Source organism: Oculina patagonica, chromosome 4 (assembly GCF_052425735.1).
Source record: "Oculina patagonica isolate OP01 chromosome 4, crgOcupat, whole genome shotgun sequence".
Classification (NCBI taxonomy): Eukaryota; Metazoa; Cnidaria; class Anthozoa; order Scleractinia; family Oculinidae; genus Oculina; species Oculina patagonica.
Window position 1 is genome coordinate 21,210,024 of NC_135761.1, and position 11,794 is coordinate 21,221,817.

The following is an 11,794-nucleotide window of genomic DNA, read 5'->3' on the forward strand; positions in this document are numbered from 1 at the left end:
AAAATGACACCCTATTCAAGGGGAATAGGGTGACGTGACGACCCAAATAACGGCTAACCGCGCACGGCAAGACACAAATCTTTATAAAATCGCTTTTCTAATACCTGAACAGAAAATTCAGTTTTAAGATATCTTCTTTCGTTTAGCTGGGCGTTTATTTTAGCTAATAGAATTTAGGTACCCTATCTAAGGATCACACCGGGAACACATTGCCAAAAGGAGCAAAAATGATACCCTATTTAAGGACCGAGAACCTCAAAAACCATACCCTATCGGGCGGCACATACCTATATAGGCCACATATGGGAGTACCCCCCCCCCCCGGATCTCAGATTACACAAAAATTCTTCTAAATTCGCACCTATTAAGATGTAGACATAAAAGCAAATAAAAATATACTTAGAAAACCAACTTAGGGGCTTAACTTCGCGTATAGCCAGATTTAAGGCGGATTATGAGAATTTGTTTTACTCCGGGAACATTTTACATTCCACATGGTCTGTGTTCACTTGTTCGTGTGCTTGACATTAAGCTGCACATCAAAGACAAGTACTTTCCGGTGTTTATCCGAGCTCGATTAACGTTTATGCCGTGAACACATTAAAAAAATTCCGCAATATTCGCTAAACTTGTGTAATCCTCACGTATGTAGATCAAAGATCTCTTCGAGATTTCGACTTTTTTTGCATGAAGTTAGTATGAGTAGAAGGTTTATCCTGGGCATTGTTGTTCGAACATATCATGGAAGAATTCAAACGTCTTTCAGTTCAAGCATTTTTTTATTTTCGCGGAGTAAATGCTGTACTTGTCAGTCGCGACGGCTGGGTGCTTTGCGACTCATATACTTTGGCTTGGTTAAAAAAGGTAAACTTTGACGTTTGCCTTTAACATGTTTAATCGAAATAGTTGTTTCCTTTCGAGTTAGAAAGATTTCTACTTGGCTTAATGCAGAAAAATAACGCCTGATCGCAGGTTAGGTTACGCACGACAGAGTTACCTTTTGTCTCGTCACGCAATCTTAACCCCACATTGAGAGTTAAATTTTCGTTTGGATATTAACAAAAGCCGCTTTTCCTCGTTATTCTTTACCTTACGGCTACACATCCCATTTCTAACGACTACATTTCCCAAATGAGGCACGATTTACGTTTTTAATTTCTGTGTAAGCTCTGCTGTAAGCCGGCTTACAGGCTTACACGATTAATTTATCACCTGTCCCAAGATTACGTGATGGAAAATCGTAAATTGGTAGCTTTCTTACCTGAAGAGAGGTTAAGGATCCGTCTGTTGCCATGGCAACCAATTTCTTCATGTCCATTTCCCCCCAAAGATCCTTAATTTGAAATCTTATTCTAGTCCCACATGGAATGAAAGGCTTACAGGCTTACATGCTTACAGAGTTACAGGGTTACAGAGTTACATGCTTTCAGAGTTACAGAGTTACAGGGTTACAGAGTTGCAGGCTTACAGGGTTACAGGCTTACAGAGTTACAGGCTTACAGAGTTACAGAGTTACAGGCTAACAGAGTTACAGAGTTACAAGCGTACAGAGTTACAGGCTTACAGAGTTACAGGCTTACAGGCTTTCAGGCTTACAGAGTTACAGGCTTTCAGGCTTACAGAGTTACAGGCTTTCAGGCTTACAGAGTTACAGGCTTTCAGGCTTACAGAGTTACAGGCTTACAGGCTTACAGAGTTACAGACTTACAGAGTTACAGGCTTTCAGGCTTACAGAGTTACAGGCTTTCAGGCTTACAGAGTTACAGGCTTTCAGGCTTACAGAGTTACAGGCTTTCAGGCTTACAGAGTTACAGGCTTTCAGGCTTACAGAGTTACAGGCTTTCAGGCTTACAGAGTTACAGACTTACAGAGTTACAGGCTTACAGAGTTACAGACTTACAGAGTTACAGGCTTACAGAGTTACAGACTTACAGAGTTACAGGCTTACAGAGTTACAGGCTTTCAGGCTTACAGAGTTACAGGCTTTCAGGCTTACAGAGTTACAGGCTTACAGGCTTACAGAGTTACAGACTTACAGAGTTACAGGCTTTCAGGCTTACAGAGTTACAGGCTTACAGAGTTACAGGCTTTCAGGCTTACAGAGTTACAGGCTTTCAGGCTTACAGAGTTACAGGCTTACAGGCTTACAGAGTTACAGACTTACAGAGTTACAGGCTTTCAGGCTTACAGAGTTACAGGCTTTCAGGCTTACAGAGTTACAGGCTTTCAGGCTTACAGAGTTACAGACTTACAGAGTTACAGGCTTACAGACTTACAGAGTTACAGGCTTACAGAGTTACAGGCTTTCAGGCTTACAGAGTTACAGGCTTTCAGGCTTACAGAGTTACAGGCTTACAGAGTTACAGGCTTTCAGGCTTACAGAGTTACAGGCTTACAGAGTTACAGGCTTTCAGACTTACAGAGTTACAGGCTTTCAGGCTTACAGAGTTACAGACTTACAGAGTTACAGGCTTTCAGGCTTACAGAGTTACAGACTTACAGAGTTACAGGCTTTCAGGCTTACAGAGTTACAGGCTTACAGAGTTACAGGCTTTCAGGCTTACAGAGTTACAGGCTTTCAGGCTTACAGGCTTACAGGCTTACAGAGTTACAGGCTTACAGAGTTACAGGCTTTCAGGCTTACAGAGTTACAGGCTTTCAGGCTTACAGAGTTACAGGCTTTCAGGCTTACAGAGTTACAGACTTACAGAGTTACAGGCTTACAGAGTTACAGACTTACAGAGTTACAGGCTTACAGAGTTACAGACTTACAGAGTTACAGGCTTACAGAGTTACAGGCTTTCAGACTTACAGAGTTACAGGCTTTCAGGCTTACAGAGTTACAGGCTTTCAGGCTTACAGAGTTACAGACTTACAGAGTTACAGGCTTTCAGGCTTACAGAGTTACAGACTTACAGAGTTACAGGCTTTCAGGCTTACAGAGTTACAGGCTTACAGAGTTACAGGCTTTCAGGCTTACAGAGTTACAGGCTTTCAGGCTTACAGGCTTACAGGCTTACAGAGTTACAGGCTTACAGAGTTACAGGCTTTCAGGCTTACAGAGTTACAGGCTTTCAGGCTTACAGAGTTACAGGCTTTCAGGCTTACAGAGTTACAGACTTACAGAGTTACAGGCTTACAGAGTTACAGACTTACAGAGTTACAGGCTTACAGAGTTACAGACTTACAGAGTTACAGGCTTACAGAGTTACAGGCTTTCAGACTTACAGAGTTACAGGCTTTCAGGCTTACAGAGTTACAGGCTTTCAGGCTTACAGAGTTTCAGGCTTACAGAGTTACAGACTTACAGAGTTACAGGCTTTCAGGCTTACAGAGTTACAGGCTTACAGAGTTACAGGCTTTCAGGCTTACAGAGTTACAGGCTTTCAGGCTTACAGGCTTACAGAGTTACAGGCTTTCAGGCTTACAGGCTTACAGGCTTACAGGCTTACAGAGTTACAGGCTTACAGAGTTACAGGCTTTCAGGCTTACAGAGTTACAGGGTTACGAAGTACGTTTTCTCAGTCTTTTCGAAAAGCAATGCACGTTTATTACATGTACAAATAAAATATGTTAAAATATGGACTGGAGTTGTTTTTTCCTCCCGGTCAATTTGCACAGAGAAGTGAGGAAATGGGTTAATTTTCAGATGCGAGACGAACATGTCGATCCCTCAAACTATTGTCTGGTTAAAATGTGTTCTTTGCCAGAAGGAACCGAAAACTTTAGAGTCCTACTAATTCGAAACGACACAACTCTTGTGCTGGATAAACAGGTTGGTACCACTGGCTAAAATCATAGTATCTGCTGATAAAATATGCCTCATGAATTTTAATAATAAATTGTGGTTTCTATGGTAACTGACGTAGGAGGGACTGGATCAGTGATTTGTTTGAGTTTGTTAAGAAGATGTGTAGTATTTTTGATATACGATGGTAGTGTCTGCACCAGAGGATTAAGATGATAACTGACGAATTCAGAGATTTTCTTTAGTAGGATGTCCGTTTGCTGAAACGATAGGTCTTCCAGGATGCCCTTGTTTATGTAGTTTAGGTAATAATTAATTAGAAGCGGCCAGGTCTGGGATTGACGGGAGAAAGATATTTATAAGTGTTCTTATCTATAGCTTTATCTTTGAGTAGTCCGTCAAGATATTTTTGGACTCTCTTATATTTATTTATGGACTCCCTAGCTCCGAACGCTATCCTTGTTACCTTAGATGTCTCCTCGCTTTACACAAACATCCCTACTAATGAAGGTATCAATGCCTGTAGAAAAGCCTTAGAAGCAAGATCTCAAAAAGATATACGCACTGAAGCTATCGCATTATTCTGAATATGAACAACTTCGAGTTTAACAACGAACATTTCATGCAGCTGCATGATACAGCAATGGGAACAAGAATAGCCCCAGCATTTGCCAACTTATTCATGGGCGATTTTGAAACAAATGCACTTGATTCGTACCCGGACAAACCTTTTATTTGGTGGAGGTACATTGACGATGATTTTATGATCTGGACATTAGGAGAAGACAAGCTTGATGATTTCATAAAACATCTTAACAATATCCACCACACTATAAAATTCACCAGTGAACGCTGGACCACCTCCATTCCGTTTCTCGACGTCAACATTCACCTAAACAATGGAAAAATAGAAACCGACCTATACTCTAAACCTACAGATAAGCATCAGTAGTTATTGAACATGCACCTCAAGTCATCCATATCATACAAAACGGTCAATCCTTTACAGTCTTGCTCTACGTCTACGCCGAATCTGTTCCACTGAAAACTTTTTTGAACATCGCGTTAAAGAACTTCACCAATATCTAGTTAAAAGAGACTACAAACAACGCTTTATTTCAGAGCAAATCGACAGAGTACGCCTGGTATCACGGGAAGAGTCTTTGCAGGATCACACTCGTGAAAAACGATCTGATAGTGTTCCTTTAGTAATTCAGCACTTCGTAACATTCAGAAAATACTTCACGACAAACAACCTCTTCTTAACTCCTCTTCCAACTGTAAAGAAATCTTCAAAGAAACACCCGTGGTATCTTACCGGCGCTATCCCAACCTTCGAGATTTACTCTTCCGAGCGAAACTTAAAAGCCCTCACCAATGCAGTCAGCTGCCACCCGGCACCTTTCGCTGTAACTCAAATCATGGATGCCTCACTTGCCCCCACATCGAAGATGGCAAAACTACATATACCTTTAGCAGTACTAAAGAAGTCAGACAGATTAAACATAACATAACATGCAACTCAACTAACCTTGTAAATATGATAGAATGTAAAAGATGTATACTAATTGAAAATATGTAGGAGAAACAAAACGTACTCTTCGGGAACGTTTTACTGAGCACAGGCAGGCCAGCAATAATCCAAGGCACAAGAAAGCAGCCACTGCAGTCCCTACTCATTTCAACATGCATGCCAGGTCACTGCACATCAGACATGTCTCTAGTTTCTCTTGAATTGCTACCCACTAAAAGTACTTCTCGTCGCAAAGCAAGAGAAGCATATCTCATAGACCGAGGCAAAACTCTTGAACCTAATGGCCTTAATAGACGCTCTGAACAGTGATCTGTTATATCTTTTAAATCGTTATATGAAAGTTAGCTTTAGTTTATTATTACATTTATTTCATTTTTATTTTATATTATTATTATTATTATTATTATTATTATTATTAATATTATTATTATTACATTACTTTTTCCCCATCTTTAATATATTATTAGTGGGTGTATTTTCTTTATACGTATATATTTCACCCTCGACGCTGTATTTTATGCTTTTTCCTTATATGGCTATCGTGTTACGTATTATCCACTTGTATACTTTAATTCAAATTTTAGGAGCCGTTAAGTTTTATCTCACTCCAGCTCTGCCTGTAAGCCTGCAACTCTGTAAGCCTGTAAGCCTGTACGCCTGTAAGCCTGTAAGCCTGTAACTCTGTAAGCCTGTAAGCCTGTAAGCCTGTAAGCCTGTAACTCTGTAAGCCTATAAGCCTGTAACTCTGTAAGCCTGTAAGCCTGTAAGCCTGTAAGCCTGTAACTCTGTAAGCCTGTAAGCCTGTAAGCCTGTAACTCTGTAAGTCTATAAGCCTGTAACTCTGTAAGCCTGTAAGCCTGTAACTCTGTAAGCCTATAAGCCTGTAACTCTGTAAGCCTGTAAGCCTGTAACTCTGTAAGCCTGTAAGCCTGTAACTCTGTAACTCTGTAAGCCTGTAACTCTGTAAGCCTGTAACTCTGTAAGTCTGTAAGCCTGTAAGCCTTTAAGCCTGTAAGCCTGTAACTCTGTAAGCCTGTTAGCCTGTAAGCCTGTAACCCTGAAACCTTGAAAGCCTGTAAGCCTGTAAGCCTGTAAGCCTGTAACTCTGTAAGCCTGTAAGCCTGTAAGCCTGTAAGCCTGTAAGCCTGTAAGCCTGTAACTCTGTAAGCCTGTAAGCCTGTAAGCCTGTAACTCTGTAAGCCTGTAAGCCTGTAAGCCTGTAAGCCTGTAAGCCTGTAAGCCTATAAGCCTGTAAGCCTGTAACTCTGTAAGCCTGTAAGCCTGTAAGCCTGTAAGCCTGTAAGCCTGTAACTCTGTAAGCCTGTAAGCCTGTAAGCCTATAACTCTGTAAGCCTATAAGCCTGTAACTCTGCAAGCCTGTAACTCTGTAAGCCTGTAAGCCTGTAACTCTGTAACTCTGTAAGCCTGTAACTCTGTAAGCCTGTAACTCTGTAAGTCTGTAAGCCTGTAAGCCTGTAACTCTGTAAGCCTGTTAGCCTGTAAGCCTGTAACCCTGAAACCTTGAAAGCCTGTAAGCCTGTAAGCCTGTAACTCTGTAACTCTGTAAGCCTGTAAGCCTGTAAGCCTGTAAGCCTGTAACTCTGTAAGCCTGTAAGCCTGTAAGCCTGTAAGCCTGTAAGCCTGTAAGCCTATAAGCCTGTAAGCCTGTAACTCTGTAAGCCTGTAAGCCTGTAAGCCTGTAAGCCTGTAAGCCTGTAACTCTGTAAGCCTGTAAGCCTGTAAGCCTATAACTCTGTAAGCCTATAAGCCTGTAACTCTGCAAGCCTGTAACTCTGTAAGCCTGTAAGCCTGTAACTCTGTAACTCTGTAAGCCTGTAACTCTGTAAGCCTGTAACTCTGTAAGTCTGTAAGCCTGTAAGCCTGTAAGCCTGTAACTCTGTAAGCCTGTTAGCCTGTAAGCCTGTAACCCTGAAACCTTGAAAGCCTGTAAGCCTGTAAGCCTGTAAGCCTGTAACTCTGTAAGCCTGTAAGCCTGTAAGCCTGTAAGCCTGTAAGCCTGTAACTCTGTAAGCCTGTAAGCCTGTAAGCCTGTAAGCCTGTAAGCCTGTAAGCCTATAAGCCTGTAAGCCTGTAACTCTGTAAGCCTGTAAGCCTGTAAGCCTGTAAGCCTATAAGCCTGTAAGCCTGTAACTCTGTAAGCCTATAAGCCTGCAACTCTGTAAGCCTGTACGCCTGTAAGCCTGTAAGCCTGTAACTCTGTAAGCCTGTAAGCCTGTAAGCCTGTAAGCCTGTAACTCTGTAAGCCTATAAGCCTGTAACTCTGTAAGCCTGTAAGCCTGTAAGCCTGTAAGCCTGTAACTCTGTAAGCCTGTAAGCCTGTAAGCCTGTAAGCCTGTAACTCTGTAAGTCTATAAGCCTGTAACTCTGTAAGCCTGTAAGCCTGTAACTCTGTAAGCCTATAAGCCTGTAACTCTGTAAGCCTGTAAGCCTGTAACTCTGTAAGCCTGTAAGCCTGTAACTCTGTAACTCTGTAAGCCTGTAACTCTGTAAGCCTGTAACTCTGTAAGTCTGTAAGCCTGTAAGCCTGTAAGCCTGTAAGCCTGTAACTCTGTAAGCCTGTTAGCCTGTAAGCCTGTAACCCTGAAACATTGAAAGCCTGTAAGCCTGTAAGCCTGTAAGCCTGTAACTCTGTAAGCCTGTAAGCCTGTAAGCCTGTAAGCCTGTAAGTCTGTAAGCCTGTAAGCCTGTAAGCCTGTAAGCCTGTAACTCTGTAAGCCTGTAAGCCTGTAAGCCTGTAAGCCTATAACTCTGTAAGCCTATAAGCCTGTAACTCTGCAAGCCTGTAACTCTGTAAGCCTGTAAGCCTGTAACTCTGTAACTCTGTAAGCCTGTAACTCTGTAAGCCTGTAACTCTGTAAGTCTGTAAGCCTGTAAGCCTGTAAGCCTGTAACTCTGTAAGCCTGTTAGCCTGTAAGCCTGTAACCCTGAAACCTTGAAAGCCTGTAAGCCTGTAAGCCTGTAAGCCTGTAAGCCTGTAACTCTGTAAGCCTGTAAGCCTGTAACTCTGTAAGCCTGTAAGCCTGTAACTCTGTAAGCCTGTAAGCCTGTAAGCCTGTAAGCCTGTAAGCCTATAAGCCTGTAAGCCTGTAACTCTGTAAGCCTGTAAGCCTGTAAGCCTGTAACTCTGTAAGCCTGTAAGCCTGTAAGCCTGTAAGCCTATAACTCTGTAAGCCTATAAGCCTGTAACTCTGCAAGCCTGTAACTCTGTAAGCCTGTAAGCCTGTAACTCTGTAACTCTGTAAGCCTGTAACTCTGTAAGTCTGTAAGCCTGTAAGCCTGTAAGCCTGTAACTCTGTAAGCCTGTAAGCCTGTAAGCCTGTAACTCTGTAAGTCTATAAGCCTGTAACTCTGTAAGCCTGTAAGCCTGTAACTCTGTAAGCCTATAAGCCTGTAACTCTGTAAGCCTGTAAGCCTGTAACTCTGTAAGCCTGTAAGCCTGTAACTCTGTAACTCTGTAAGCCTGTAACTCTGTAAGCCTGTAACTCTGTAAGTCTGTAAGCCTGTAAGCCTTTAAGCCTGTAAGCCTGTAACTCTGTAAGCCTGTTAGCCTGTAAGCCTGTAACCCTGAAACCTTGAAAGCCTGTAAGCCTGTAAGCCTGTAAGCCTGTAACTCTGTAAGCCTGTAAGCCTGTAAGCCTGTAAGCCTGTAAGCCTGTAAGCCTGTAACTCTGTAAGCCTGTAAGCCTGTAAGCCTGTAACTCTGTAAGCCTGTAAGCCTGTAAGCCTGTAAGCCTGTAAGCCTGTAAGCCTATAAGCCTGTAAGCCTGTAACTCTGTAAGCCTGTAAGCCTGTAAGCCTGTAAGCCTGTAAGCCTGTAACTCTGTAAGCCTGTAAGCCTGTAAGCCTATAACTCTGTAAGCCTATAAGCCTGTAACTCTGCAAGCCTGTAACTCTGTAAGCCTGTAAGCCTGTAACTCTGTAACTCTGTAAGCCTGTAACTCTGTAAGCCTGTAACTCTGTAAGTCTGTAAGCCTGTAAGCCTGTAAGCCTGTAACTCTGTAAGCCTGTTAGCCTGTAAGCCTGTAACCCTGAAACCTTGAAAGCCTGTAAGCCTGTAAGCCTGTAAGCCTGTAACTCTGTAACTCTGTAAGCCTGTAAGCCTGTAAGCCTGTAACTCTGTAAGCCTGTAAGCCTGTAAGCCTGTAAGCCTATAAGCCTGTAAGCCTGTAACTCTGTAAGCCTGTAAGCCTGTAAGCCTGTAAGCCTGTAAGCCTGTAAGCCTGTAACTCTGTAAGCCTGTAAGCCTGTAAGCCTATAACTCTGTAAGCCTATAAGCCTGTAACTCTGCAAGCCTGTAACTCTGTAAGCCTGTAAGCCTGTAACTCTGTAACTCTGTAAGCCTGTAACTCTGTAAGCCTGTAACTCTGTAAGTCTGTAAGCCTGTAAGCCTGTAAGCCTGTAACTCTGTAAGCCTGTTAGCCTGTAAGCCTGTAACCCTGAAACCTTGAAAGCCTGTAAGCCTGTAAGCCTGTAACTCTGTAACTCTGTAAGCCTGTAAGCCTGTAAGCCTGTAAGCCTGTAACTCTGTAAGCCTGTAAGCCTGTAAGCCTGTAAGCCTGTAAGCCTGTAAGCCTGTAAGCCTGTAACTCTGTAAGCCTGTAAGCCTGTAAGCCTGTAAGCCTATAAGCCTGTAAGCCTGTAACTCTGTAAGCCTATAAGCCTGCAACTCTGTAAGCCTGTACGCCTGTAAGCCTGTAAGCCTGTAACTCTGTAAGCCTGTAAGCCTGTAAGCCTGTAAGCCTGTAACTCTGTAAGCCTATAAGCCTGTAACTCTGTAAGCCTGTAAGCCTGTAAGCCTGTAAGCCTGTAACTCTGTAAGCCTGTAAGCCTGTAAGCCTGTAAGCCTGTAACTCTGTAAGTCTATAAGCCTGTAACTCTGTAAGCCTGTAAGCCTGTAACTCTGTAAGCCTATAAGCCTGTAACTCTGTAAGCCTGTAAGCCTGTAACTCTGTAAGCCTGTAAGCCTGTAACTCTGTAACTCTGTAAGCCTGTAACTCTGTAAGCCTGTAACTCTGTAAGTCTGTAAGCCTGTAAGCCTGTAAGCCTGTAAGCCTGTAACTCTGTAAGCCTGTTAGCCTGTAAGCCTGTAACCCTGAAACATTGAAAGCCTGTAAGCCTGTAAGCCTGTAAGCCTGTAAGCCTGTAACTCTGTAAGCCTGTAAGCCTGTAAGCCTGTAAGCCTGTAAGTCTGTAAGCCTGTAAGCCTGTAAGCCTGTAAGCCTGTAAGCCTGTAACTCTGTAAGCCTGTAAGCCTGTAAGCCTGTAAGCCTGTAACTCTGTAAGCCTGTAAGCCTGTAAGCCTGTAAGCCTGTAAGCCTGTAAGCCTGTAAGCCTGTAAGCCTGTAAGCCTGTAAGCCGTTAAGCCTGTAATTCTATGTGGGCTAGAATAAGATTTCGAACTAAGGATTTTTGGGGGAAATTGGGGAAAGATAAATTGGTTGCCATGGCAACAGACGAATCCCTTACCAAACCTCAGGCAAGAAAGCTACCAATTTACTTTTTGCCATCTCGTAATCTTGGCACAGGTGATAAATTAATCGTGTAAGCCTGTAAGCCGGCTTACCGCAGGGCTTACACAAAAATTCAAAACGTAAATCGTGCCTGGTATAACATTTCCAGCAAAACAGTTGCTGTTTATTTTTCTAATGGCGATGCATTAACTTCTGAACGGAAGAAACGTTTAACGTTTACTGCTTCCACCGGAAGTAATTTCACAACAGGTTACAAAACCGACACTTAAAAGAAGACCACCAGCTGCAAGTCTACAATGTACAAGACCAGTTTTCTGTTTTAAAGAAATGCCGCACGAAGTTGGACTGTTTAATTTACGAAATGCTCTTTATTAGAAACATAAAGCCGAAACTTAACACGCAATCAGATTCTGTGCGTGCTAAACTGTTTATTTAAAATCTTAATATGCTAACATATTATCACACCCTAGATCACTATATAAGCCTGAACTCCGTATTATAATTTTAACTTGATAATGATGACATGGCGTCATCGAAACGTCGTTCTATTTTCCTATCGCTTATTTTTCTTCTCAAATGTTTCACAAAACATTTTGTTATTCGAAAGCTACAAAAACACTTATAAATATCACTTAACACATTTAATGATGTTGCAATTAGCGAAGCGCACTAATGACGTCACAGAATTTGACCCCCGGTGTGAGTCAAAATTCGGACAAACAAACCGCTCTGTAAGAGCAATGTATGGTTGGCGGGCACTTTGGAGGCATATTTAGCGATTGTTTCACAAAACCATGGCCAGATTGGCTCGGACTTCGGAAAGCCTTACCTGTGCAACGTAGAAAGCTCAAACCGTGGTTTGAAACAAAAGGTTTGTCAAACAGAGCGATTATTCAATAAATGTGTAAAATGTTTTACTCTCAGGGGTCTCTCAGTTATTGAATGGATTATAAAGGCCCGATTTGCTGCCGGGATTTGCTGAAAGAAAACATTTATTTTTATGAGAAATGCAAAGCGTTT